The sequence below is a fragment of the Echeneis naucrates genome, chromosome 14 (genome assembly GCF_900963305.1).
Source record: "Echeneis naucrates chromosome 14, fEcheNa1.1, whole genome shotgun sequence".
NCBI lineage: Eukaryota > Metazoa > Chordata > Actinopteri > Carangiformes > Echeneidae > Echeneis > Echeneis naucrates.
The window spans coordinates 9182415-9208981 of NC_042524.1; the positions used below are offsets into that span (position 1 = coordinate 9182415).

Consider the following 26567-nt stretch of genomic DNA (forward strand, 5'->3'; position numbering starts at 1 on the left):
AGAGTTACAAATGACACATTCACTTACAGCATGACAATCAGTTCCCCACTCAGCATGCTCCTTCCATGCAAGTTGCTGAGTATTTAAAAAGATTACAAAGGAGGGATGGAGTGGCAGATAGAGTAGCATCTATGAATGCTGAACAACACGTGCTGAAACTGTAAGGTTTGTAGTTCAGCACCCTGAAGTTAAATATTTTGCATGTGAGATATTATATAGAGATCATTTTACAACCGCATATTTTATCTTTGACTTTTCTCTGCATATTCACTTGTTTTTTTTTTTTTTTTTTTTTTATGATAACAAAATTTTTGCATGTTCTCCCTGTGTCTGCGTGGGTTTCCTCTGGGTACCCCGCTTTCCTCCCACTGTCCAAGCTTAACTGGAGACTCTAAATTGACCATAGATGTCTATGTGAGTGTGACTGGTTGATTATCTCTGTCTGTCTCTGTATGTCAGCCCTGTGATGGACTGGCGACCTGTCCAGGGTGTACCCCGCCCCTCGCCCAATGTGTGCTGGGATTGGCTCCAGCAACCCCGCGACCCGGATACGCATAAAGCGGATGAGGGTGAGTGAGTGAGTGAGTGAGATAACTAAATTACTGTGAAGAGTCCTGCTTTTGAAAGGACAATGCATTTTGTCATCTGGGTTAACCTGCTACCCTTTAAAATTAGAAGGCAAACCATTTATGCTGCCAATCATTCTGAAAAGTACATCACTAACTTTTCCCAAATGGCACATATCCCATTTTGGAACAAACCTCTCAACATGATATTACTTTGACTGATGTCTCAAACGGATGCTCCAGCTCAGTAAAATCTTTGCCATCATCCTGTGCACGCTGGGCTATCTGTCAGCACTCAGGTTTCAAACAGCCCCCCTTACTCAGTCAGATGTCTATGCAGCATGAAATAGAACCACCAAGGAAATCGCCTTTGCCCAGAATGTTTTCATGATGCTTGCAGCAGGAAGTCAGTCGTCTATATACCATTCCTGTGTGGTTGGAGAAGATACTAAAAACTCCGAGGGTGTCAATCTGTCAGTCAGCCATGCATTAGGATCGCATGTTCTAACTGTGGTTATCTTCTAGACACTTCATGTGAACAGCAAACACATCCTTTGTGGGTTATTTTCCCTACTGTTATTCATATTTTTTATGACCAGATATGTGATTCAGGATGTTTCCCAAAAATGATTTATACAGCACAGTAAAGTGAGAAGTGAAAAGATAAGGTTTCAATGCAATGTAAAACACACAAGTATTGCTCCTTGGAAAGCAGATGGGATTAGCAGCAGTTAAAACCAGACAGACATCTTATTAAAAAAAAGTTTCTATTCTGATTGTCAAGTGTAAACTGAAGAAAAGATGTAATTGATTGAATGAATGTAATTGAAGGTTGAAATCAGTAGCTCTGTCACAGGCCCACACTTCTGACCTCCGTAGCATGATGTGTCAAACATTCTTAGTCAACTCATGTGGAATAGTCTATTATGTAAATTTACACTGTGCTCTGTGGCAATGACCTTGTTGTTTGGCTCTCCAGCTCCCTCAGGGAAACCTGACTCAGAGCCTACAGGTGGATTCTGGGAAAAAGTTGAGGTTTTTGATATTCTACACCAGCAGCATCAGTAGCACCGCATTCAAGCGCGTGGTGTCAACAGGCCATGGACAGTTTGATTAAAAGTTTCCAGGAACAGCTTGGAACTTTAGAATACTACACAAACAGAGGTAAATAGTGTATTTTTTCTGACTTAGAAACTGATTTTGTGTGCCTGTAAGTATTATAGCATCAGGGTTGTGTATGTGGGACTGACTACAGATACTACGGTGCGTGTGTGCACATGGTAATATGGTAAGTGTGAACCACTGCAGACAGCTTGGCTCTGTGATGTGTTTTTAATAGTTTTTGGACAACAATAAAGGTCTATATATTTGTTTTGTATGGAGTGCGAAAACAATATCTAGCAGCAGTGTGATCGGAATGAAAGCGTGTGTAAACAGCACAAAAGCCATTGGAGCTGTGAATGATTAAATGGCCATCAGCGGTCTATAGCAAGCCCCAGTTAAGGTTGCTATGGTGATGGCACTAGCTTATTTTACCCAGTGTGAGACTCAGGGTGAAATAATTTAAGAGATTTGACTCGGCACATCTGTCAAACTCCTGGCAGACAGTTAAAAAGTGCAACTTTTATTGCCAAACTTTTTAGACTATTAGCGGTGATTCTTAGATTGTGTGAAAGATGAAGAATTTGCCAACTTTTTGGCAAAAACTGAGGTGCGAGGAGTGAAATTTGTGGCCATGAGAAACAGAAACTGTTTAACACCTTCTACCACTGTGTCTGTGATATCTCCTGCTGCAGGCTCAAAAGGCTCATCTAAAAACATCGGCATCTGGACATCTGGGAAAATAACCCCAAAAAAATCCCTCGATGTGTTTACCCCGAATAGAAGCCGCACTCTCAGGCTGGTATAGCAGGTGAGGGGATGGGCCTGTTCACAGGCATAAAAGGCTCAGTGTATTGGGGGTGCCCTCCATGAAACACTTAGCCAGGATAAGAGGCCCGTTGTTGGGCATACAAAGCCTAATGGGTGGAAGGGGGTCTTCCGGGAAGTACTTATTCAGAATAAGAGGCTTGATCTTTAGCGGTGAGGATGCTACAGATTGGGCTGGGGACTTCCAGGAGTAACTAAGACAGCATAAGAGGACCAACTGGAGTTTCACACAGTTATTGTGAAATACTGGGTACTCTTTCAGCCACCTCTAATGGGCCAAAATAAACATCGATCACGGTGCTCTTAGTTTAGGTCATAATCTGTGATGAGGGTTTACAAAAAAAGGTTAAGAACGTTGTTTGAGAATGCCAGCATGAAGGTCAGTCACATGTTAGTGCTTACCCACGAATGCAATCATAACTCAATCCAGGGCAGTGCAGCTCTATCAACCAATTATGGAGGATCTTATATTGATGAAATTTTATCTGAAAAAGGTTGAAGGCCTAACGCAATAAATGCCATAAAGGGAGTTTGCTAAAAAAAAAAAAAAAAAAAAAAAAAAAAAATCAACTTAAAGTTTAAAAGTTTATTATATTATTAGAATTGGAATTCCCATTTAAATTAAGGATGACATTATTGAGAAAAATTTCTGTGGTGGGAACATAAAAACATGCAACGGCATTTTCAGTCGGCTAATTGCATTCATAAAATAAATATGCATCTAAAAAGCAAAATGGTTAGCTCCAAGTATCTTTAATCCGTCATAATTTGGCGGAACAAAGGACATGACATGTTCCTTTCATTTACACAGCTATGCAAGCAAAGGACACTTTATCTGCTCTAACCTTCCAAGAAGGAAAATTGAGGAAAAAGACCTAATTAAAGTCTAGTACTTTGTAGAAAGAAAAGCCACAATAGCATAATAATAGCCATACACCAAAGACACATGGAAAAGACAGGAAAAAGCAAAAACTACAGCAAATAATGTGAGCAACAGTAAGGACACCATTAAAGAGACTACAACATGTGATGGAAAGCATATGGCAGCAATGATAGAAAAGTTAATGCATTCATTTTGAAGAGAAACAACTACACATATGTCGATGGAGATTATGCTAAAACGAAGGCTGAGAGAGAAAACAGAAACAAGTTCGCCTCTCAGAAAAGGCAGAGTGACTTTGGAAAGAACACAATACAGGATGTGGTGCTTTCGTGGTGCACATATCCTTATCAGCATGGCTTCTTCTGTGCTACCTCAGTATTAATCATCGTCTGACACTCTCTTTGCTGCTTTCTGTCTCTATAGAAGAGACAGAGCTCTGGGCTGTTAGGTAGTAATAAGAGCCAATCTCACAACTATAGAGAGGAAGAGCCAGAATGAAAGGGAGGCTCCTTCCCTCCTGTGTCAAACTCTATTCTCTTCCTCTCTTTTTACCTTTCTTACTCAACGATGATATTGACTTTCGTGTTTTTCTGTGACAAATTCACATCCTACCAGGTGTGGCTGAAAGACAGACAAACTGCAAGTGAATTGTTAAAGCCTAGCAGGCTTAATCACACAGCTGAAATAGGGGGGAAAGGCAAAAAAAAAAAAAAAAAGAACCTTGCTGGGATCTGGAGGGTTGTGTCATAGTGTCTGGCTAACAGAACTGCATCTGCTAATTATAGAGCAGCAGAAAAGTGCTAGCAAACAACATGAAAGAGGTCTGCAATGAAGAGAAAAACACCTTCTAAAGAATAAATGGCTCTCTGGAGGCACTTTATGGGGAAAAATGTGGTTTGTATATATCATCACTGAGTGAAGATCCTCTTGGAGACCGGTCCACAGCTATAACAGCCAGATTTCAATGCTTGTGAAGAGGCACAGGATTCCTCTCTAATATACAACCCTGTCTAAAAACCGTTGTGTCTTAATGGCGAAACAGCAAAAAGCTAATCTGGCTTGTAGGAGACATAATTACAGCTGGATTATGCTTTCTGTGAACATAATGTGGACGTGCTGCCTATTTGTGTTTAGCAAGGGAAAAATACACTGATGCTGAACGTGGAGCGAAAATGTTCATGTTCCCACCAAAATATCTAATCACCCCATCCAAAATGCTTTTTCTAACATAATCCACAGAAAGGACTCTGGATGCAAACCCTGGTCTCTTGTGTTTCAGTTATGCACTACTCATTCCTGCCAACCACCCAGACCAGCATGTGTTGACTGCCATTAACACATTTGGAGGCTCTTCATTCAACAAAAGCATCGTCTCTGATCACAATACGTGTTTGGCTCCATAAAATAATATTTTCTAAGAAGCAGGTTTGAAATCTCAGGCCTGGTCCACACGTACACATATCGTGATATGACCCAAAATGTAAAGCCATGCTCGCCAATAAGATACCTAAAATATGCCTGGCTGTTTCTGGTGGGCAGGCAACAATAACATTTCGAGCCAAAAACCTCAGGGCTACACAACAACATTGAAACGAAGTTAGTTTTGTTTTTTTTTTTTCTCTCAAAGTCACCTTGGCTAAGTTTTTGCAAAATTTCTCTTTTGTGTCACCTAAAATGGGGTTTGTGTGTGAAGGAAAAGCCAAAATGCATCCGTGTACGTGGACAGAGTGTCAGTGGGCTTCAATAAAACAGTCTCAGGTTTATTGCTTAATTGCTGATGTAGCCCAAAACGCTCGAATGATTTAGGAAAACTCACAAATTATCTTTATAGATTCAGAGTGAATACATTCCAACCATAGGTATACAGCAATTATTGAGTTGGAAGTGTTCAGAGAGGGGTTTGTTTGTTGCGTTTTCTCTGTTGAAATGGTGTCAGATTGTCATGTTTTTTTTTCTACTGCAACTCCAACAAAGCTTCACCTTCACACCGATTCAGAAGTCAGATTTCTTAACTCAAAACCGCCTAAGTGTTTACTACCCATAGAGTGAAACCCAAAGGAAATTTTAAAGCTTGTTTCAAAATTTTTAACGTTTGATCGCCAAAGAATTTCACTTAGAATTTCTAAAATGCTTTACTTTGTTTTTCGTTGCGTTTAGGTTTCTCGCCTAAATGAAGACTGCGAATCAGCGGCTTAATTTGTTCACAGCAATTACATCATTATTTCAATTTCTGTGACATAGATGGCTTACTGTGCCTGAGCTTCTACTCTTTCCAGTCAGGGTGAAAACGATGCAAAAGGCGTGTGATTGTGATCAGATGTTTCACGGCACTGAAAACGTACCATGTAGAGTCGGTGATTCACTTTAGGTCTTGGGAGCATCTCGTGTGTGAAATAAGCTCAACGTCAAGATACTTTTACTGCAATTTTCAGGCATTTTTCAACCACTTTCTCGTTTTACAAATCACATTAGTTAAGTCGGATCATGAAAAGGGATCATATTTTTGTTTTTGCTCACATGGGGCCTCTCATTGGAAAATTGGAACCAACTTTTGCCTGACAAGACAAAAAAAAAAAAAGCCAAATTTATCACACAGGAAGCTAATTGCTAATGACCGGTAGCCTCAGACTTTCTCCACTTGACTTGTTGAATGTTTTCAGTAAGCAGGACAATTTAGACCCTGTGCTTCGCACTGCAGTCATATTTGAGGACAGCGCCTCCAAATATGAGATAAGAAAATAACCCAAAGCAAAAGAATTGCTATTTCATAGTTTTAATCAACACGGTGACTGCATAAAAAAGGCTGAGTGTATTCACTGCAGAAAGCAGATATGCCCAGTGACCTTTCGGTAAACCCTACACATTTCTCCCTCTCTTTTGACTCTTTCATCTGTTTCCTACATTCAGGCAAAGAAGGCAGCGAGCAGTGTTTGCTCAGAGCTGCACGGCTGAAGCTCTGAGCTCAGCTGCTGTGTTCATATGGGATGCAGCACTAAAGGTCATATCTAGAAGTTCAACATTAGTGATCAGAATTTCAAGTGAACCGTGTTGCCCACATTTTTGCGGCAATGCCTTTAGAGGGAGTACACGGGACTTATCGGGAGAGCGAACAGACACGGCGACGTGGGAAAGGAAGAAAGAAGTACCAGATCTAATGGAGCAAGTTATCGGTCCTCCTCAGTTCCAGTGTCACTTCTATTAAGTACTTCCCATTGTCGTAGGCCTCATGTTAATCAGAGTTATATTTCTCTGGGTATGAGTGTGCGGATAGTGTCACAGTCCCCCTGCAAAACCCAGGGGGAGCAGTATCATCAGTTCAATTTAAAAACTAATCTTGTCATTCCCACCAAAGTGCCAGTGTCTGGCTGCCGAGCCAGTTCAAACAGTATGACTCACCGTCTGCAATGCCCCCCTTTCTTTTATGTAAAATTTACATTTCTTTGCTAAATTTGTAAATCAAAACAAATCAAAGTGACCAGGTACAAGAAAGAGAAGACAAGGAGGTGGGTTTGGTTTACCTGAGGGAGTAAATTTGTTGTGTGGAAATAAATCTAGCTCCTGATTAAACAAACTCTGCATGGGGTCCAGGCAATGTGATGCCAAACTGTTCATGAGTGGGACATTATAATTGATTGGAAAAATTTAATCTATCCTAATTAAATGTCAAATAATATAGTTAGCCAGGGTTGTTTATGTGGGATGTTTGGAGCCTGCAGTTCCTCCCTGAAATTTGAAAAAAAAATCAAAAAACAAAAGACTTGGTTGTATCTGTCCCGTGTACATCAGGCCCATGTGTGCACAACAAAAGATTTACTTGAACATGGAACGGGAAGTCACTTGTTCCCAGCCGTCCACTGCTTTCTATGAAACAGCAGTTGGAGGCATCAAAAGCCTCCTCTGTCCTGCGGCCTGCATTGTCAAAACAACAAATAAGTTAACATATTGTAACATTCAACTTCTCTTTTAGCTATAGGCCTCCTGGACGTATCCTTGTAAAATTTTAAAAACATATTTTAGAGTACAAATCAACTTTAAAATCGCCCTTTTCATTCCAACCAGTAGCAACAGTTGTATAGTGAAATAAACCACAAATACATGTGTTACTTGCTATTTCCTGGTGCTTAGGAAAGTGAGCGGTGAGAAAGTCCAGCGGGTAAACAGACTGTGTGTTTTCCAAACCGACCTGTGTTCACCCTCCGGTGTCGGCAGGCATTCATTCAACTTTAATGCCCAGGAGCAAAACACTGCTCTCGAACCTGCTGTTCTGTCGCTGAGCCTGACCTCTGGCCCTCAAGGAAAGACCTCGAGAGAATTTCTCCTCTCAGATCAATAAAGGATCACATTCATGTCATTGTCAGATGTATTTCAACTCGAACTGGGACGTACAGTTATGTTGCATTGGCATGTATGATTTTCAACACTGCCTTTGGTTCTTTCATGAACAGACTATAACCACATGATCAAATATCCACACCGAAAGCAAACAAGACACAAACTACAGCTGTACAAAAAAACCCATCTATCCCTCGAGAATTGAACGACCACAACACAACAATATTGACACTGTTTACCAGTTTTGTTTTTTGTTTTTTTTGGACTATGCGAACTGGTGCTTACATTTGAATATTTCAATTTAGTCAGGAGACATGTTAATTAATCTCAGATTGGTAAACCAAGAACAGCCTACCATGCAAGTCCGGCAGAAGCATGTGAAAATTCCTCCTGAGCCTGGTTACACATGCCATCGGCAGATTCCCGCTTTTACTGCCATCCGAGAAATTATTTGCTTTATCCTGCTAATACCCATGACATACTGCACGCATGCATTTGCACATATACACTGCTTCAAGCTGCTTTTGGCTTTTGAAGAGTTTAAATGCTTAGCAGGAAGAGGACACTCCAGAAGGCTTATTCAGCTGCCATGACTCTAATGTTACGTTGAAGATTAGTTTTTTTGGAATGCATGTGCGCACACCAGTGATGCAATATGCTAATAATCCTCAGTATCAACCTGTAAATGTGTGAGTCATCCCACTATTAGCCCGTCTCTGAAACACAAAAACCAGCCTTGATCTGCTGGACACTGCGCCGTAATGGTTCTGTGTGAGACAGCTAATAAGTTACACACCAGATTGCAAACTGCAATAAGCCCAAACGAGCCACTATTCTGGGCTACATCATTATTTCTTAACTGACTGTGACCCCAGAGTGGGCTGCAAAACTGCTCTAAAGGATTCAGGACATGATGTGCCACCCCCCTAAAACCTGCAAAGCCTCAGAGCTGTCTCAGAAACAACATGGTCCAGTTGGTTATTGTCCAAATGCAATGGCCTTGTTTTTCATGTCACTGTTTAAACTGCCGTCTGGTAAACTCACTGTTGATCAGACGTGACCACCATCGTGTGACCTCCCCTTAATAAATGGGATTGTTTCCTTTCACACAGTTTTACTGACTCTAAGGAACATAAAGCTTTAACATAAAAGAGTTGAATGAAAACACAATTGAACCTTTTTTTTCAGCTGATGTGACTCTGTGACTTTCCCTAAAGAACGACCAGGCTAATTTCTAAAGGTTACATGTCACCTTAAAGTACTAGTTCACACCGTAAACGGATGCAGCTGTGGACTGCTTCCATTCGGGGGGGGGGGGGGGGGGGGGGGGATATCGATCCGGGTTACCCCGCGTGCTCGCACTGTGCCGTAGTTGTGTATCCGCGCGTGCAATCGTGTGTTTTTGTGTTAAGGTTAGGCGCCTGAATTCCGAGTTTAAATGGCTGCTGGCTGGCTCGACAGCTGAAGGGCAAAGAGTTACAACATGTGTTTTGTTTTTCTGTTTTTTTTGAGGGCTGGAGCTCGGAGGGGGAGGAAGTGGAGCGGTTTCAGCACCACGGAGAGATCCACCGGATCGCACGCGCTGTCACGGCGGCGCGCGGCCCCCATATCCTGATTTCCCGGTCCGCTGAAACGTCACGAGGCTCCACCGCGCGCCGTGCCAGCTCTCCGGTCACACTGATAGGATGGAGAGCTGGAGCTGCCCATTTAGATCAACGGGAAAAGAACCCCCCCCCCCCCCCATTAATTCATTCTTGGGAGTTTTTGCATGCTGGTGAGTGCAGATGAGTCTATGTGCTTTATAAGACACTGGTGGTTTAGAGATGAAGACTTCCCTGCGCCCTGCCATTTAATAACAAATAAATAAATGAATTTAAGGGCGAGAGGACCGGGTGAGAAGGGGTTGTTGGGGGGGGGGGGCAATGCCAGAGAGCCCAGCGATGGATGTGCGTGTCTCACTGTGTTATCATTTCAGTCCCTCCAAACCTGGCGCATCCGAGCAGAGGAGTCCTACCGGAGCCATTTATCAAACACTGCCCTGTTGTTTTTCTTCTTCTTCTTCTTCACGAGCAGGTAGGCTCGCTGCACGGTTATATTAGGAGACCAAAGCTGGCATCTGCTCACACTGAATGATTAATCACAGCCCCTTGTTGAGCCAGACAATAGGAGACATACCAGGCTGTGTAGTTAAACACTGTCACAGATTGTCATTGGCATCGCCCTGCGCTATGAGGCTGCACCCCACACATTCCTCCCAGGCTGGAAATTAAGAAGCGTTGCACCTCTCCCCCCATTAACTCCCAAACTAATTCACAATTAATGCACGCCGCTGCCGCCCTCTTTCCACTTCCCATTCACTCCCAACTCCTTAAGCAAATACTGGCAGATAAGGGGCAGTCACGCACCCACAACAAGCAAACTTATAAAAAGAAAGAAAAAAAAAAAACAACAACAACAACGACACAACAAATACATTGCCAAGCCTCCATTCCGCATTATTATATACTGATTCCTCCTTACCTGCGTATTCTGAAGCAAGAGGACAGAGAGAAAGAAAATTCGGGGGGATTGTGCCTCAGATTTCCTCACAGCACCGAGTCCAAACTGCGCTCCTTTAGTTCCACTCCTCTCCTCCTGCTCTGCAGGGGTTTATTTTATTTTATTGTTATTACTATTATTATCTTTTCTAATGGTTCGGGTTAGTTCTGGATAGGTGTATCGGTGGTGACTGTGTCAGTAGCGTCGGGTTTGCACGTCCCGGCTCTCAGCGGCGACTTGCCATCCTCCGGCTCCTCCGGCTGGTTTCCTCTCAGCGCTCCGCTCGTCGCTCTGCCCTATTTCAACTCCTCTCACTCCGCTCTCCTCCTGACGTCAGCCGCTGCACGCCAAATGCGGTGAGGCTGCATCTGCAGATTCATCGCACTGGAAAGCGACACCTGTGTGTGCAGGCGTGCATGTCTTAGTGTGTGTGTTCAGACAGCAGTGAGGACCAAAGGCTCTGGGAGGGGCAAAGAAATTGGGAAGATGACAAACGTTTGCAGGTGTTTTGCTCGATTACTTTCTTAATTCAACAATTGGTAAATTAATTGAGTTTAGAATGAGTCCATCTTAGATTGGGCAGCTAATAGACTTTTAGGTTTTGGCTGAAATGGCCAGAAACTGTAATAGGCAGGTTCGAGTTTAGCCAATGCAGGTGAAGAGTAAAATTATCTACTTGAGAATAATGAAATAATGAAATAATGTATGAAAAGCACAGGTGACAAAGTCAAAGGATCTTTCAATTTGAATGCAAATGCGGGTTGTTGCAAAGACCAAATCACCAGCCACTCCGTCAGTGCAGTGAATAAGATTCTGTGTTCGATCCCAACACATTTCAAACTCAGAAATTGCTATGAAAACATCAGTTCTCGCTACTCAGGAGCTGAAAACAGGTGCTGGTTTTAATGCAAACTGTACAGTGCTGTAGAATACTATGCTGTCTGTTTACATCTATGTCGTGCACAGTGTTGTGGATTCCAAAATTCAAGCAGAAGATGAAAATCAAAGAGCAGATGACGGTGACAGGTGACGGGGGTTGTTGCAGTTTTCTGTGTACACCCAGCCAGCACTTCTGATGTTGTCAAAAGTATCATATGCATATTTTATTTAGTTTTTCACAAGGAACCTATAGGACTGTCTCGTGATGTGCCTGCTATACGTGACAAACATCACAGACTAATAAACAAAGCGGTAATGTTGTAACGGGTGCTAGACATGCAGAGGGCAGATAACACCAAAATTTACAGCGAGTTTACCAGAGAATCAGCAGGTTCCTCTAAGTGCTCATCAAAATCACACAAAGATTTCAACAGTGCACCGCAATTCTGCTACAGTGAATCATTTGGGAAATCCACATATCTGGGTGGCTTTAGCAGCTACTTACATACAGAAACGGCATCAAACATCTTCATTTCCTCCTCCTCATCGCCACTTTGCATCAAAGCGGGATGTGGGAAAGCTGCGCGTGGCACAATTAGACCCACATACTGTATTCTAAAAAGACACTAGAATGGTGGCGGCCCATCAAAATTGCATGTGGCACTAAAACATTAATGCTCAATGTAACATTTATCAAGACAATGAAGGAAAAAAAAAAAAAGACTTCTGGGGGAAAAAAAAGAAGTAAAGAAAGAAAAGAATAGTGCAGGAGAATAAAGGGGGACTAAGACAAAAGTATAGAAGGGAACTTTAATCATAAAGTTGCCATACTTGATTCCTTTCAGTTGTTATGAACTCCCACAGAAAGAAAGAATACTAAGGCCCATATTTCAGTCTACCACCAGCAGCACAACAGAAACACAGTCATCTCCTGCAGGTGTTTATGGAAAATGGCTTTATGGCACAATGCAACTCAATCTACTGCTACTGCCTTTTATTTGACAGTCATGCTCATATAATATCCTACATTTACATTTACTCCTTTGACAGATGCTTTTATCTAAAGCAGCCTTAAAGTGAGGGCATTACTACGGCTTCAGTGCAGCAGGAAGCCTTGGCATAAGAAGAAAGCACTGCATCTATTTAATAAGTCAAAAGAGATCAAATAAAGAAGTGCACTGAAAGTGCATGTTAGGCATGTTAGAAAGTTTAGAAGAGGACGTGCTCTCGGAGTAGATGAGCTTTCAAAAGATTATTGAAGTTAGAGAGGGAATAATTCAAATTGGTTTGATGCTTAAGTGTTTCAGTTTCAGCAGCACAGTCAAACGTATGGTGAGAAAATGTGGGTACTGTTGATCGTCTGCACAACAGCTTTACAAACGTTAACACAACGTGTTAGTGTGTGTAACACAAAGTTTAAACTTGTACAAAATAGATGTAACATAGATGTTTTACACATCTAATTAATTTGTTACTATAAAAAAAGTACACCTTCTGCTGTAATCCCAATTTGTCTGAATACTATAAATAAACTCAAAATGAAATAAAACTATGAGCATGAAGGTTAAGGTAAGATAATGGTCGTCATGGTTTCAGGAAAATATGGACTGAAATTCAAACGTACCATGAGAACCGGGTCCTCATAAGAAACCTCAAAACAAAACATATTTGTGTTAATACCCTTGACACACTGTTTTCCCAAAAGTCAGCAATTTGCTGAAACCTCGCAGTGGGCTTTAATCCACTCTGCTTTCTAAGAAATTTTCCTCGTTTGTAACACGCCAACAAGGAAAAGAAAACCAACACAAAAAGAAACACTGAATATGACCCTCATGTATAAAATTTAATCTGCACATCTGTTTTTATATTTTCCTGAGGTGGTACAAATTTGGCTGCGAAATCACTTCAATCACATCAGCGCAATTCTCTCAAGATGCCAAGTGCATTAGACTAATAAAGCTCCTGAGTTATCTGAGTATTTTAAAGGTATGATTTTTCTTTACGCCCTGTACTGCATCTAGCAGAAAGCCGGTGATCTCATGTCGTCTCTGAATGTGCTTACTCTTCCATCCTGAAGTTCACCCGCCACACGAATGTGGAGAATTTCTTCCCATGATCAGCTTTACAACACACGCACATCTAACAGGTTCGCATTTCACACAATCTTCCCACTGCGCAACAACTTGAGAGCACACATGCAAGGAGCAAACAAACAAACATTCCTTAAAATGGGTCTGTGCCATTGCTGTGGAAATGCCCTGATCCATATTATTGACGAATGCATATCAGATCTATTCATAAAACCAACAGCTCTCTGGGAAATGCAGAGACAAGCTCAGACTGCTGTAGGCGTACCCTGGGTGGCAAATCAATCACACCTAAATGGTGCAAATATGAATCGACCCACAAAGGACTCATATGGAGCTGACTCCGTGCATTGCATAGGAAGAAGATCATGGGCATTTTTCCCCACAGCCACCCTGACGGCCGGACAAACTGAGTTCCACATTAGCTTTTGGGGGGATCGAGCAGCACCAGGAGCCATCATTATCTCTGCCATCATTTGCTCAGGAGTGTTTGTTCTCGTAGTCATACGTCAGAAACATAATATCTTCTCCCCTCAACCTTAAAGGCACTCAGGCATGTGTCAGCACTAAAAGGTCTCTCTCCCTCAGAGACAGAAACGCCAGGCGATAGAACCATAACTCTTGTTTATGCCTTTTTCCACCGGCTCACCACTGCAAGTATTGATGTGATTCAGACACATACACTCGCCTGCATCGCTTACAGCAGAGAGATCCTCATGTTTCACCCATCACAGTCAACTTCTACACCTTAAAAACAGAATAGGAGAGTTACGCTTAAGTTCATTGCTTATGAACTGATCACACAATAGCACAATATGATGATGACAACTACAGTACAATACAAGTAAGGGAACATTATCATCGGTTAGGGAGAGACTGCTTTTTTGGACCATAAACAGGGTTAAGTGCAACTTCTTTTTCAGAGAAATAAATTGCATACACAGACATTTGTAACTCCAATCTTTTCACTTTGTTACATAAAAGACACACTACTTAACACATTTATGCTGCCATATGGTAACAACATTACATTGTTTCCATTGCATGTTTCAGCAGGGCCACCTCTGCGGTTGCTGTCATCAGTATTATGATATCAGTCCCAAATACCTTCAAGGACTTCCAAAAGTTCAAGCTCACCATTAAAATTCATTCCATTACTCATCAAGAACTGTCTCCAGTGTTTGAAAGCAACGCTCCCTACACCCACCGACCAGCTCTGACCCGGTTGGTCTACCTTGTCACTTTGTTATCCTGAGTCACTGTGTTGTCCAGACTGCCCCGAACACCTCCCTGACTGTGCACAATGACCTCCTGCCTTGTCGATTGAGGCGTTCTCAGCCTTTTTCTCTTTGCCTAATTTTATTTTAGTATTCCACTGTCATATAAATCTGATTTATTGTTACTGTTGTTCTGATGTAAGCGTCAGTCGGATCAGAGAGCAGACTTATATGAAGACATCCAGGGTCAGTTTGAGCAGTCGCTGTACGACGTGGGTGAAAGTCAGTGTAGTGTGTAATATGGCTCATGCATCTGCAGCAGAAAGCCCAGCAGCTCCCTTCTTTGGAAATATTAGCCCTGTCAGTCCTGACTCCTGAAGGCAGTCTTACCAAAATCTTCTTTGTTCTCTAAAAGGTATATATGAAATCAAGCTTTAAAAAAATAAATAAATAAATAAATTCTAACTCAAAATCTATTTTCGTGATGTTACACAAACATAAACAAGCAGCTGCACACTGCCAGTTTTGTGCACTAACAAAATTGCGATGCCCACTGAAACCATTCTCTGCTAACACGGAGTAGCACACATTTGCTCAAATGCACTTGCACAAAGACATAAATAACTTCATCCAGTGCACTATTGAACAGGGTTGTCAGAGAAACCTGCACTGTATCAGCTGCAGTGCTGTCGTTCAATGAAACAACCTGCCACCAGAGAGGGAGAGAGCGAGAAGTAGTTCAGACAAAGTGTTGTACCAGCTTCTCCTTTTAGCTTCCAGTCATGAGATTTCTACTGATGGACAAAGCAGAGTATTTGATTTGTTATGCGGCCTCTCTCTCTGTCTTTTGTTCTCCCTTACACACTCACAAACAAGAGCCTGCACGCAGAAATGCATAAAATACACACATACACCCATGCAGGCAAAAACATGGTCAAGCACTTGCACGGAACTACATTTGTCACTCTTGGTTCCTTACTGTTGCGCCCACGCCCACACACATACACACACACACCCGTACATACACCTTGTATAATGGTCTTTGTTTCCTCCTCCTGCCCAGCCTCAATTTGATGGCAGCGCAGCCGCCAGGTTCCCCAGATGACCATTGAGATAGAGCTAACAGATGAAAGCAGCAGTAAGACGCTGGCGGTAATGGTGCTGCAGCTCCGGCTTACAGCCCATATTTCTCCCTGATGGCTGTGTTGCCCTGACTCCCTCTGACACCTGCAGGAGTGAGCTGCTTGGAGGAGTTGTAAGTATTAGAGATGCTGGGACGCACACAGAGAAACAGTAGCTTGTCTGAAACAGGAACACAGAAGCAGCTCATCAGCTCCTTTACTGACTGTGGCTATTTCTTAATCTTCTTAAACTTACCACAGTTAATTCATCGCATGCATAAATGCCCTCTGAGCTGTTGCATTTCCCATGTTCATTGTCGATGTGAAGAAACCAAGCAACTGGGCACATGTTAAAGGCTACAGTAGGGCGGGGCACTAATGTGGCATTTAGCATTTTTAAATACCCAAAAATTAATTGCACAAACAACAAACAATGGCAGTGGAAAGAATTATTTCAATGGGGATAAAAAAAAAAACACGTGTTTCATATTGATCCCAGTGGACGGATCAATTATATGAAATGATGTTTGGATATTAAAATTATACATGATAATCATGAACAATTTTTTTTTTTTTTTTTAGATTTCATAATATTAAAAACGAGACGTATTTGGCCACATACAGAGAGCCTTATTTATCAGAATATAATCTTCAGCATAATCAACTCACAGCTAAAAGGAACAATATGTTAGTTTTGAGAAATAGAAACAATCTGTATAGTTATTTCTGATTAATGCATTTTTTTTAATTAATTAACTTGTACTGTCCTTTTCATGTTTTCTGCAGTCAATGTCCTTATGTTTTAAGCATGACTACAACAATTGTTCCCTGGCTCTAAATAAGTAGCTTTTTGAGCACTCACTACAGCAGTTTTGTTGCTGAAACTGTGTTGTTCTTGGTCCTAAACCAAACCAGGCCTTAATCTTGGCAATGTCAAATCAGAAAAAGTATTGTAATTATGATGGTAAAAGGTTGGAAAGTTGTGATAAATGATAATGTCCTGCTGAAAGGGCAATCAGATCAGGAAAGTCTTAGTTATGCTGCTCACGAGGGCAATTACAAAAGAATTATTTTGTCATTTAATTTGGAGGACTTGCTGCTCGAGTACATGGGTGAGTGCTGGACTTTAATCATTAACTGAATGTGACTAATTTGCTTTTTGATTCCAACAGTGCAGCTTTTAGCACAGCTGCCTGGAGGAAACTGTCCTCTCTGAGTCTCCAACAAGATAATTAGTGAGCTACGTTTCTGATATCAGCTAATTCGTGCATTTCTTCTCGACGTGAAAACTGCAGAACTTTCACTTTCACAGTGATAACATTTAGCAGCTCAAAAATAGTCAGTCGACTGTTCACTAAATCGAAGCCATCGTGTTATGAACATTCAACACATCTCATTTGTGATTTTGTGGCAGTTATGCTTCTGTTAACAAATTAAGTCTTTAATACAACTATTACATAAACACTTTCAGTCAACAAGCTAGAATCCTATTTTCACTTTTTCAAAAGCCAAACAGAGCAGAGGGAAAATAAAAGTCCCTCAGCCCCAATATTTTCATGCAGTTCCTAAAATACTTCTCTCTGCTGCTGAGTGGCTCTCATGATAAAGTGAGCATTCATTCATCTTCTACTGGTTATCCGTCTCCGGGTCACAGGGAGTGTTGGAGCCAATCCCAGCTCACACTGAGCGAGGGCGGGGGTCACCCTGGACAGGTCACCAGTCCATCACACGGTCAACACACAGAGACAGACGGAGACCAACAACCACTCACACTCAGACCTACGGACAATTTAGAGTCACCTATTAACCCAAACATTACATTTTTGGATGGTGGGAGGAAACCGGAGCACCCAGAGGAAACCCATGCAAGCACGGGGATAACGTGCAAACGCCGCACAGAAAGGCCCCAGGCCAGGAACTGAACCCGTGACCTTCTGGTGCCGGGGCAACAGGCAAACCACTATGCTGCCGTGCTTCCCTAAACTGAGCATGCGAGTCTGAATATGCACAAGAAAAGGCATTTACTGATCACAGAGACAACTTTGCACTGACAAATATAAAATTCAGTTTGTATCCGACATGAATTATCATCTCTGCTCCTCTCTGTCACTTTTCAGCAGCATGTATCACTCCTCTTTCTCACTAGTTATATCTGTGGAGATGAAGCCACCTCAGGCGCTTTCTTGTGTTGTTTGTAAGACCATAGAAGTAAATATTTGTTCATTGTTTTTTGTTTTTGTTTTGTTGTTGTTGCTTTTATTGTGTGTGTGTGTAAGAATCACACTTACTTCTGGACAAAATGAAATAATTATTTAAACACAGAGTTAAATGCGCCATGTTTCCACATTATGTCTTGTTTATGTGTATGTGCCACCATAGAGCCCATTTTCAAAGACATCAAATTATTTCTGTTTTAATGTGGAAAAACAGGAGCGAGTAATTCCATCTTTCAAAACAATGTCAGTAGCTGTGCATCAGAAATGTGTTCCACCGCTGCTTTCATCAGTCACCTGACACTTTTTTACCGTCCCCATCCACATATGTCATCCAGTTTGGGCATTTTGATGTGTACAGCCACCATTAACCCAGAAAGGCTGTTAATCCTCATACAATCTTCCCCAGTTTTTCCCCTCCGCGTACAGCCAGAAAATGCAAATCACCTCACGTTATTAAAGTGTGGAGCCATGTCATTTTCTTATATCCAGCTGATAAAGTGCTGTTTCTTTACAGAGAAAATTTCCATTTTTCACTTTACTCATTATTTAGACTCAACAAAAGTTTGCACATATTCATTTTCATGTTCCTATATAGCCCATAAATGAAACCTAATTCTCAGATACAATATTGCTTGTAAGCAGCATCCTTTACTTTTAAACAATTAAAAATGTAAAATCTATATTTTAGATTTGTTTCTTGTCATTTATTTCATTGTATATCCAAACTAATTGCAAAAGAAGATTTGAATGACTTCACAAAGAGCAGACCAAATGAATGATTAAACTTACTGTTGAAAAAATGTGTCAATCATCACAATTGTATTTTTATCTAGTTTTACTTTATTTGTGGCATGTAAGGTTCACGGCTGTTACACCTTATTAGGTGTAACACTCATTGAGAGTTGCTCCTCTCCTGTACAGTGTGTTTATATTTCAAGTGCTATGAATTGCACCGTGTTGTGGCGATTGTTCGTATTCTTTATGTTTTTAGCACATTTTGTAAAAAAGAAATTAAACAGCGTGTCTCGAAATGAATCCTGTGGTATGACCTGGATTATGATTGTTTCAAAGGATTTAATACTTTTGTTTTTTTTAAGACCAGACAGTTTAACTGAACATGTCGGTACTTGTTTGCATTTCTAAATGAATGCATTAGCATTCAGCCACTACTTAAGAATGTGAGTTTTAGTGTTGGGTTGGTTCTAGCTTCAACATCCATTAATATAATCAAACAGCTAATGTGTTGATATTATGAATCAGCTACCTATTCTATGTCCTCATTATGCATCTTAAAAAACAAATTACTCTTTTAGTAACAGAAATTCGAGGGACAGTAGGCCTAGCCTCCCTGTTCAGTACATTATTATTTTCATATATTTTTGGATAAATCACTGGACTATGATTACAGAAACAGATCCCTGCAACTCATTACACCATTGGCTTGTGGGAAAAATAATGGTATCAGTGTACGAAATCACTACCCAGCATTGACTATTAAAATGAATTTCCTGGTGAATAACATTCTCAAAGAAGCCTCACAGTCCTCAAGGGCAGCTACCATAACAGGGTCACTATTCAGATTATGAGTCCCAGTGGTGTCTGACTGTACTCCTGTCATTTACCACCATAATTCCCTGACAGGGACTATCTGTCTGAGAGGATTTGGCACATTAAAAAAAAAAAGTTAGATCATAATCCCAGACAGAGAGGGCAGAGCGTGGCAGAGGATGAAAACACAAAAAAGAGACATATCAGTTGATAGTAAGGAATCCCGTGGCAATGTGCAGTGTCGGTGTGGGTGTGGGAACAGATATAGGTGTATTTGTTTCACTTTAAGCTGCTTTTCAACCCTTCTCGGCTATTTATATATGCACAAATGTCGATGTGTGGTGTATTTTCTTTTCAAAGAAGTATATGCGGATACAAAGCTGACAGTGCTCAGAGAAAACAGAGATTTAAAAAAAAAAAACACGGTGCCATGACAAATCGAAATACCCATGTACGTATGGGATGACAGAAAGCCTCTCAAAAGCTACTAAATACCTCTGAGGGTGACCTTGAAGTCACAGAGTTGCATTTCTCAAAGACAAAACTTAATCATACATATCCAGAAAATTTACTTGTGCTTCATGTTGACTCAGTTCCAGAGATGACATTGTGATTTCTAACTAACCTATATGAGTGAGAGTTTGTCACAAAACTTACTCAAAAACAGCAGGTTATTAATGCAGTTATTGAAACAGCCAGTGCTCTAAATTGTGCAGATGTAGGTTGGGAGCTTCTTCATATCAAACACCTGAATGAGAAAAAAGGTGGAAGCCCCACACCAGAGCGGCATCCGAGAGACCAAGTGGTAAAAGCGGGAATAGGCAGTGTGAACATGCAGCTGACATATCTGCAGAAATAATGTGATTCAGTCACGTCAAAAAAGGAGCAGAGTCTCAGAGGAAAGTTTCCAACACCTCATTGGATCCATGCCACAAAGAACTGAGGCTTTTTCGAGAGCAAAGGGAGTATGGTGTTCAAATGCACAGCGAATATACGCTAAACACAAGCTTTAATGCCGGCTTTCTCTGTACTTTAAAGTGAGTCGTTCATGTCACTTTTCACCTCCATTTCTTCCATATCGTCAGTGATATGAGCCCATGAGTTGCATAATTTTTGAAAGTTAAACATGAAATATAAACCTAGAAGCGTCTCGCTCTTTGCAGCCGTAGATGAAAAACTGGGTGTCCCCAGTGGCATCATAGTCAGTCAGTTGGTGACTTCTTTGGGTTTGTGTCAGTCCTAATGAGCTCTAACCAGACCGCACAGTACTGCTGACAAGTTCAAAGACACAAACTATTCACGACACCAGACTATTTTTTTTTTCCATGTGAACATCTTTCAGCTATGATCTCTTAATTATTTTACTTATCAATTCTGCATCGTTCATAGTCACAGCATGTAATGAAGGGAGGAGCAGCCATGTGATGATTTTAAAGCCTCAAGATAACCAATTTGATGGCACAGAGGGTAGTGCCTTTCCAAAGAAAAAGACTCAGCAGGGAAAATAAAACTGAGGCATTGATAAATGCCGTAAAAAAGGTTCTGAGAGAGTGAGTGAATAATTGCTACCACAGGCTAAAACAAACAGAATAAAGAGCCTGCAGTGTAACCAGGACTGAAATTACAAAAGGCCAAGAGTCAACAGGGCCCCGTAGGCTCATAAGGGATGAAAAGTTCACACAGATAACTTGAGGCCAGCCCATGGAAAGCGAAGAAAGACATCAATAAAATGCTAAAATCGGCTCTCAACCTGAAACCAGGCCACCGCTTTGAAGTGGCCGCACTGCCTTGTCCTGACTCAAATCCAGTGTTTACGCTTATTTTGAATGACGCGTAGAGCAGAGTTTCCTTTTTGAGAATAATGATGTCTAATAACATTAAAATGCCTCATTCACTGTACTGCAGAATCTGTCAGGGAACAGGGTCAGCTCGAAGCCAGCACACGTCTGCCAACATCAGGATCACAGCCAGGTTCTCCAGCTGCAGCGTATACAGCCTTCAACATTGGCAGCAAAGCTTTCAGGAGCTGGAAGAAAACCCAGCTCACACTAGGAAACTTTGACTTCCCTTCAAAGGCGATAAAGGCGGTTCCATCCCCTACAGTAGACGATTGCAATTATAGCGGCATTTTAATGCACTAGAATTTTTGACTTGTCAAAGTTATAAAAAGGTGTAGTGAGGACCAAGTCATTGTTAAATTATATTTTTCATAAACGTAACTTCAGGAGAAATTCGCAAAAAGAAATACAAAGATTTAGAGGTAAATTGGAGTTTGGATAGAACACTGAAGTACCTATCCCTCTAGCATGAATAATGATGAATGATGATGAATTCTATAAATCATATCTGAAGCATCAACAAACAGTCAAATCCCTCACCAAAACTGCCCTGAACGTTTTCCTCTCACCTCTAGTTCTGCTCGCCATTACTGAGGCTTTTACCCGCAAACTTTCCTTTTTTTTTTTTTCTATAATATCATCTGAAGGTATCCCGAGTGAAAACAATGGGACCAAAAGCCTGGTGATAATTAGAGACAGTCGAAAAGACAACAGAGATGAGTTGGTGTTGGGAACAGCGTGATATTTCTGTCACGTGTCAATGGTACTAGCCAGTATTTTTGTTACTTTCTGCTCCACAGAGAACAAATTTTTGCTTTGTTGTAAACAATAATGTTCCAGCTGGTGATTATTGGTCTGATATGCACATCAAAAAAAAAAAAAAAAAAAAGGGGGTGGGGGGGTGGTGAGGGTGAATGTTTCGTTCTTTTACTCCCACACAGAGGAGACTTCTTGGTTTTTACTTTTTTAATGTTCTCTAAATCAGGGGAATAAGGCTGTTTCATGCAAATAAAAAAGGTTTTAACAGCAATCACACTACTATACTATATACGGATATATATAATCCTGCTTTTCTCCGCTCGGATGGCAGAGAAACCCAAACAATTTAAGCGAGAGCAGCAAGAGATCAGGAGCAAGCGGCAGAAAGGGATTATAAATGACTGGTGGCCTCGCCAAAGCCCGGAGCCTGATCGATACTGTAGATGTGAATCTTAGTCATTACGGTTGAACGAGAGCCAGTTTGGCACAGAGGGATCTGGTTTTGCGATGATCCTCATTAGTTGTTGTCACTCTGTGTAATTAATATGCACAAATGAAAAGCAACTTTCCCTCTTTGATTGCAATATCATTTGCAAAAAGGCCAGATTGCATTTGATTTCTTACCACGTCGCCACACTCAGGCTGAACACCTCCGTTTGTTCTGCGACTGTGGTCACTTATTTTGCAGCCCAATTAATGTGAGAAGCGGCCACAAAGACAGACTCATTAAAACGGTGTGGTGTCATTCGGTTTGCAGCGTACAGACACTCGTCCGATCCGAAGGTGACATTTGATCAGAATGAGAGGCGTCCTGAAACTGGACTAAAGGCAAATTGAGGTAACTCAACGCAGAGTGAACTAAACAGCAGATAAACATCAATGATTGGAGCTAGGGGTGTTTCGCTGCTAAAAGCTGGTCTCTGTCTTCTCCGTCTGTGGTTCAGGAAACACCGCATCGGTTAAAAAGTGGCTCAGAGTCAACAGGTGTGTTTGTCATTACACTGCAGCCCGTGTCCTCAGTACACGCAGCCATTTTGACAAGTCACGGTAGGTAAAGTACAGCTGGAAGCAATAAAATGAATGGTGGCAGTATTTAGCAGAGCTGTTTCAGTTTCAGGGTCCTGGTGTTGTTTACGCTGGCTCATTGTCACACTGTTACCGTCATTCTGGGATGAGAGCCAGGCAGGACGTTGATGTCATCACTAACCTCAGTGCCGTTCAGACTTAAAGCTTACTGAAACAGAATAATAACCAATCAGCCACCATCCACCACACCTACAGGATGTGGTCGTAGCAGGTGGAGATGAGGGGGAGGGGCATATTTTTATCCAGCACGTCTGTTTACATGCTAAAGTTTAGCAAGGCGCCAAAGATATTGCCTTTGTTGTGGCTGAGTGAAAAACACTTCCTAAGCTTAATGCAGTGTGCGAATGTTAATGATTTGGTCCCCATGAATTAAATGCGGTCCCAAACAGGTGGTTTCAGCTGCTCGGGCTGATTTCACCTCTGCTCTTGGTTGGAGCTGGACTGAACCATGATGGGAAGGGCAGGCTGTAACAGCGTACCTGAGGAGATCAACAATCATTCTGCCTTTGTGGACGGTTTTTTGCAGGCACTTAAAAATACTTCCTAAAATATACATATATGCATCCTCTGGATATATGAAATTGAAAACATATTTCAAATAGCTAAATTTGCATTGACAGAATTTAAAACCACTAAGATTATTCATTAAAATGACATACGTGTTTTTCTTATTCCTTTCTTATAATTTTTAAACACATTTAGCTTCCCATTCTGGGAAAGTGGTTGAACACTATTGTATATCATAGCACCGTCTATCAACAGGTTTAGTGGGTGTTTGTGTTTCTCTTTGTATGTCTACAATATCAGTATGCAGAGATAAATGTATGGGCTAGATGTCAATTCAGGAAAGTGTTCCTATTTCCCCACAGGTCTCATCCATGAAAAACGAGCCTTTAGAAACCTGTTCTTACTAGATGTGCTTTTTTTTTTCCCCCGCTTCGTTTTGCTTTTGGTCTACTTGAAGCTTCGCAGCACAACTTTCAGTGCTCTACTCCCTTCTGAACAAATTGTTGCGTGAAAACGCCATATCTTGTCTACAAAAAGCAATAAAATCTCAAAAATCAAAGCTAGTATTTGCTGACGTGAGTTAAGATACAGCACAAGCATGACACATCTTGTTCCGTGTGTGATTTTGTGGTGCGTGTGCTTTTTGATATTATAATCCTTTGAATAATGAATCAGCTTGTTTTACATTTGTGCCGTTTGTCTTTACGAGAGGAAGGAGCACGTAAACAACTAATTTTGAATATCACCTTAACAGATATGGGCTTTTATCTGGAAATTTTCATGCAGGTAAACAAGTTCGATGTCATCATCTCTGTCAGCTTTTCAGATTTTCCTTGCACGACGTTGCCTGTTCTCTGTCGCTAAAGGCAGCTAAAGGCAGACTTCTATGACAGAAGTAAAAGAGGTGAGTGACACAGAAAGTGAGAGTCAGATAAGGTACGTGAATATGTACATCACTCCTTTGTGTCTCTGTCTGCATGCGCATTTGTATGTGCTTCTGTTCTTGTTTTGAATTGCTGAGCAAGGTTGTATATGTCTCATAGTTCGACTATCTTTGTATGCACAACACACACTTAGGTATAATGTCACAGTGTCTGTCCGAACTCATCCATCATTGCCGCTTGCCGCGATATATTCCCAGTAACTTTTCAAACAAACACCAGAAAGCCAGGCTTTGTTTACCATGATGATTTCTCTCTGACTTCAGCAATAACATCAGCATTCACTTTATGTGTGACGTTTTAGGAATCTTTTCCGAGGACTGATGAGTTAACTTTGTGTTGACACTTTTAGTCCCTGAAGCAATTAGTAAATCGAACCTTACACATCCATCAGCAGTGGGTATTATGTCACAAGCGTCCTTGAGCTCCAGTTTCTCCAACTTAGTGTGAAAGATAAATACATAAATAAATCAAAATAGAACAATTTCTGCAAATGTGAAGAGATGACTTACACAGTCTTTTCAAAAATCCACTTCATAGTCATCTAAGCTGAAAAAAAAAAAAAAAAAAATCTGCTTTAATCGCTTTTCCCTCCACTTCATTTATATCCCTCCCTCCATTAATAAAGCCCATTTAATAAGTTAATTTAATGAAGGATCAGCACTTTTACACGTATTGAAATGGTCAGTCTATTACACAGGAAGGAGAATGTGTGCAGTCAGTGTATTATCCACTCTGCTGTAAAACGAAAGATTTCATCCAACATCAATGATTGGTCATCCTCTGTTAATGACCCTCCCTCCCCCTGATGGTTAGTCTGACAGACTGAGAGGCTGAAGACACTTTCATCGCATACTCTCATATAGATCTGTGGGATTTACATTGACACCGGCAGCGTTGATTCCTTCCTCGTGGCGATTATTTGAAGGGTGGGTCTTTGCTCCTCACTTCATAGCAGAAGAGATCCAATGATCTTAGGACCACATATTGAACATAAAGGCACAAAAAAGAGTGCACACACACTAAGACAACATTTTTCAAATGGGTTTTTGTGATCAGTGTTTTTTTTCTTGTTTTGTTATTATTATTTGAATTGTTCTCCTTCCTCCCAGGATCTGGGTATTTTAAAACAGAGAGCCTGAAATCGAAGCATGTATGCCTAGACAAACCTTCCTTCCCACTGCCTCCCACACACATAAATACACAAACACTGCTGTCCCTCCGAGCAGTAACAAACTGCAGTATATTCACTGAGAGAGACAGATGAGAAGCCATCCACGGTGCTGTCTCCCTCCATCATTGAGAGTGTACGATCCCATCAAGAGGTGGGTGTACTGGGGTTGTGTGGTTGTAGCTTTATAACACACAAACAGGCCGAATCAGCAGCAGCTGTATTTCAGCTACGTGTCTCACTTCTCTGTGTATCTGGGAAGTAAAGAAGAGCAGAGGGAGACAGAGGCAAGGCAGCTCTTTAAATCTAACACAGGTTATTTGGGCTTTATTGGAGAATGGGCGACCTGTGTGACAGGTTTTTCCGCCACCTCTCTTGCCCCTAGCTCGCTCCTGTGTTTTAGCTTCATAGTATACGCTGCAGACGGATGTGACTCATGTCAAATAAAAAGTAGGAGACAGCAAATGACAGCATCAACCAAGAAACAGAGGAAAATGGAATTCAAGCTAATTTTGTTACTCTCAGGTAAAAATGACATGGAAGGAAAAGGTGAAAGGACATTTCTGCTCAAAAAAGTTCAATTATGAGCCTGGACTCTGCATTTCCACAATAAGAGTGAATTTCATAAATACATTTCTTATTTTTCTACTTAAGGCACGCGTGAGATAACAATCATTTCAGAAGGCAAATTCAGCAGCATCGAACTTCTCTGCTATTTAACTCAATGCCACACAAAGCTGCTTTTTGGCCAAGTGGTGCAGAGGACCCCCGCCTCGTCAATATAGTGAGTACACTTCCTTGGAATGCAGGAGACGGAGGTTCGATTCCCTGATGAAGAACCCCAGCCACATGGCGCCCACTAGTGGCACTAATTTGCTGATTCCAAGCCTGTTCACAGGAAGGGCGTCCTGTGCGAAACTGAAGCCAAACCAATCATGCAAGTCGCAGG

At 41.3% G+C, this 26567-nt stretch overlaps 1 protein-coding gene across 2 annotated transcripts in view; it reads right to left on the minus strand.

Annotated features, from left to right (window-relative positions):
- fstl4 (follistatin-like 4) overlaps positions 1 to 26567 on the minus strand; it is a 283334-nt gene that overhangs the window by 161049 nt on the left and 95718 nt on the right. Inside the window, exon 1 of one of the 2 annotated variants that reach the window (XM_029518728.1) lies at positions 10231 to 10491. The exons of the other annotated variant lie outside the window; for it this stretch is intronic. The gene's annotated coding sequence lies outside the window, so the exon portion shown is untranslated. Of the gene's footprint in view, positions 1 to 10230; positions 10492 to 26567 lie in introns of those variants that run through there. 2 annotated transcript variants of the gene reach the window in all.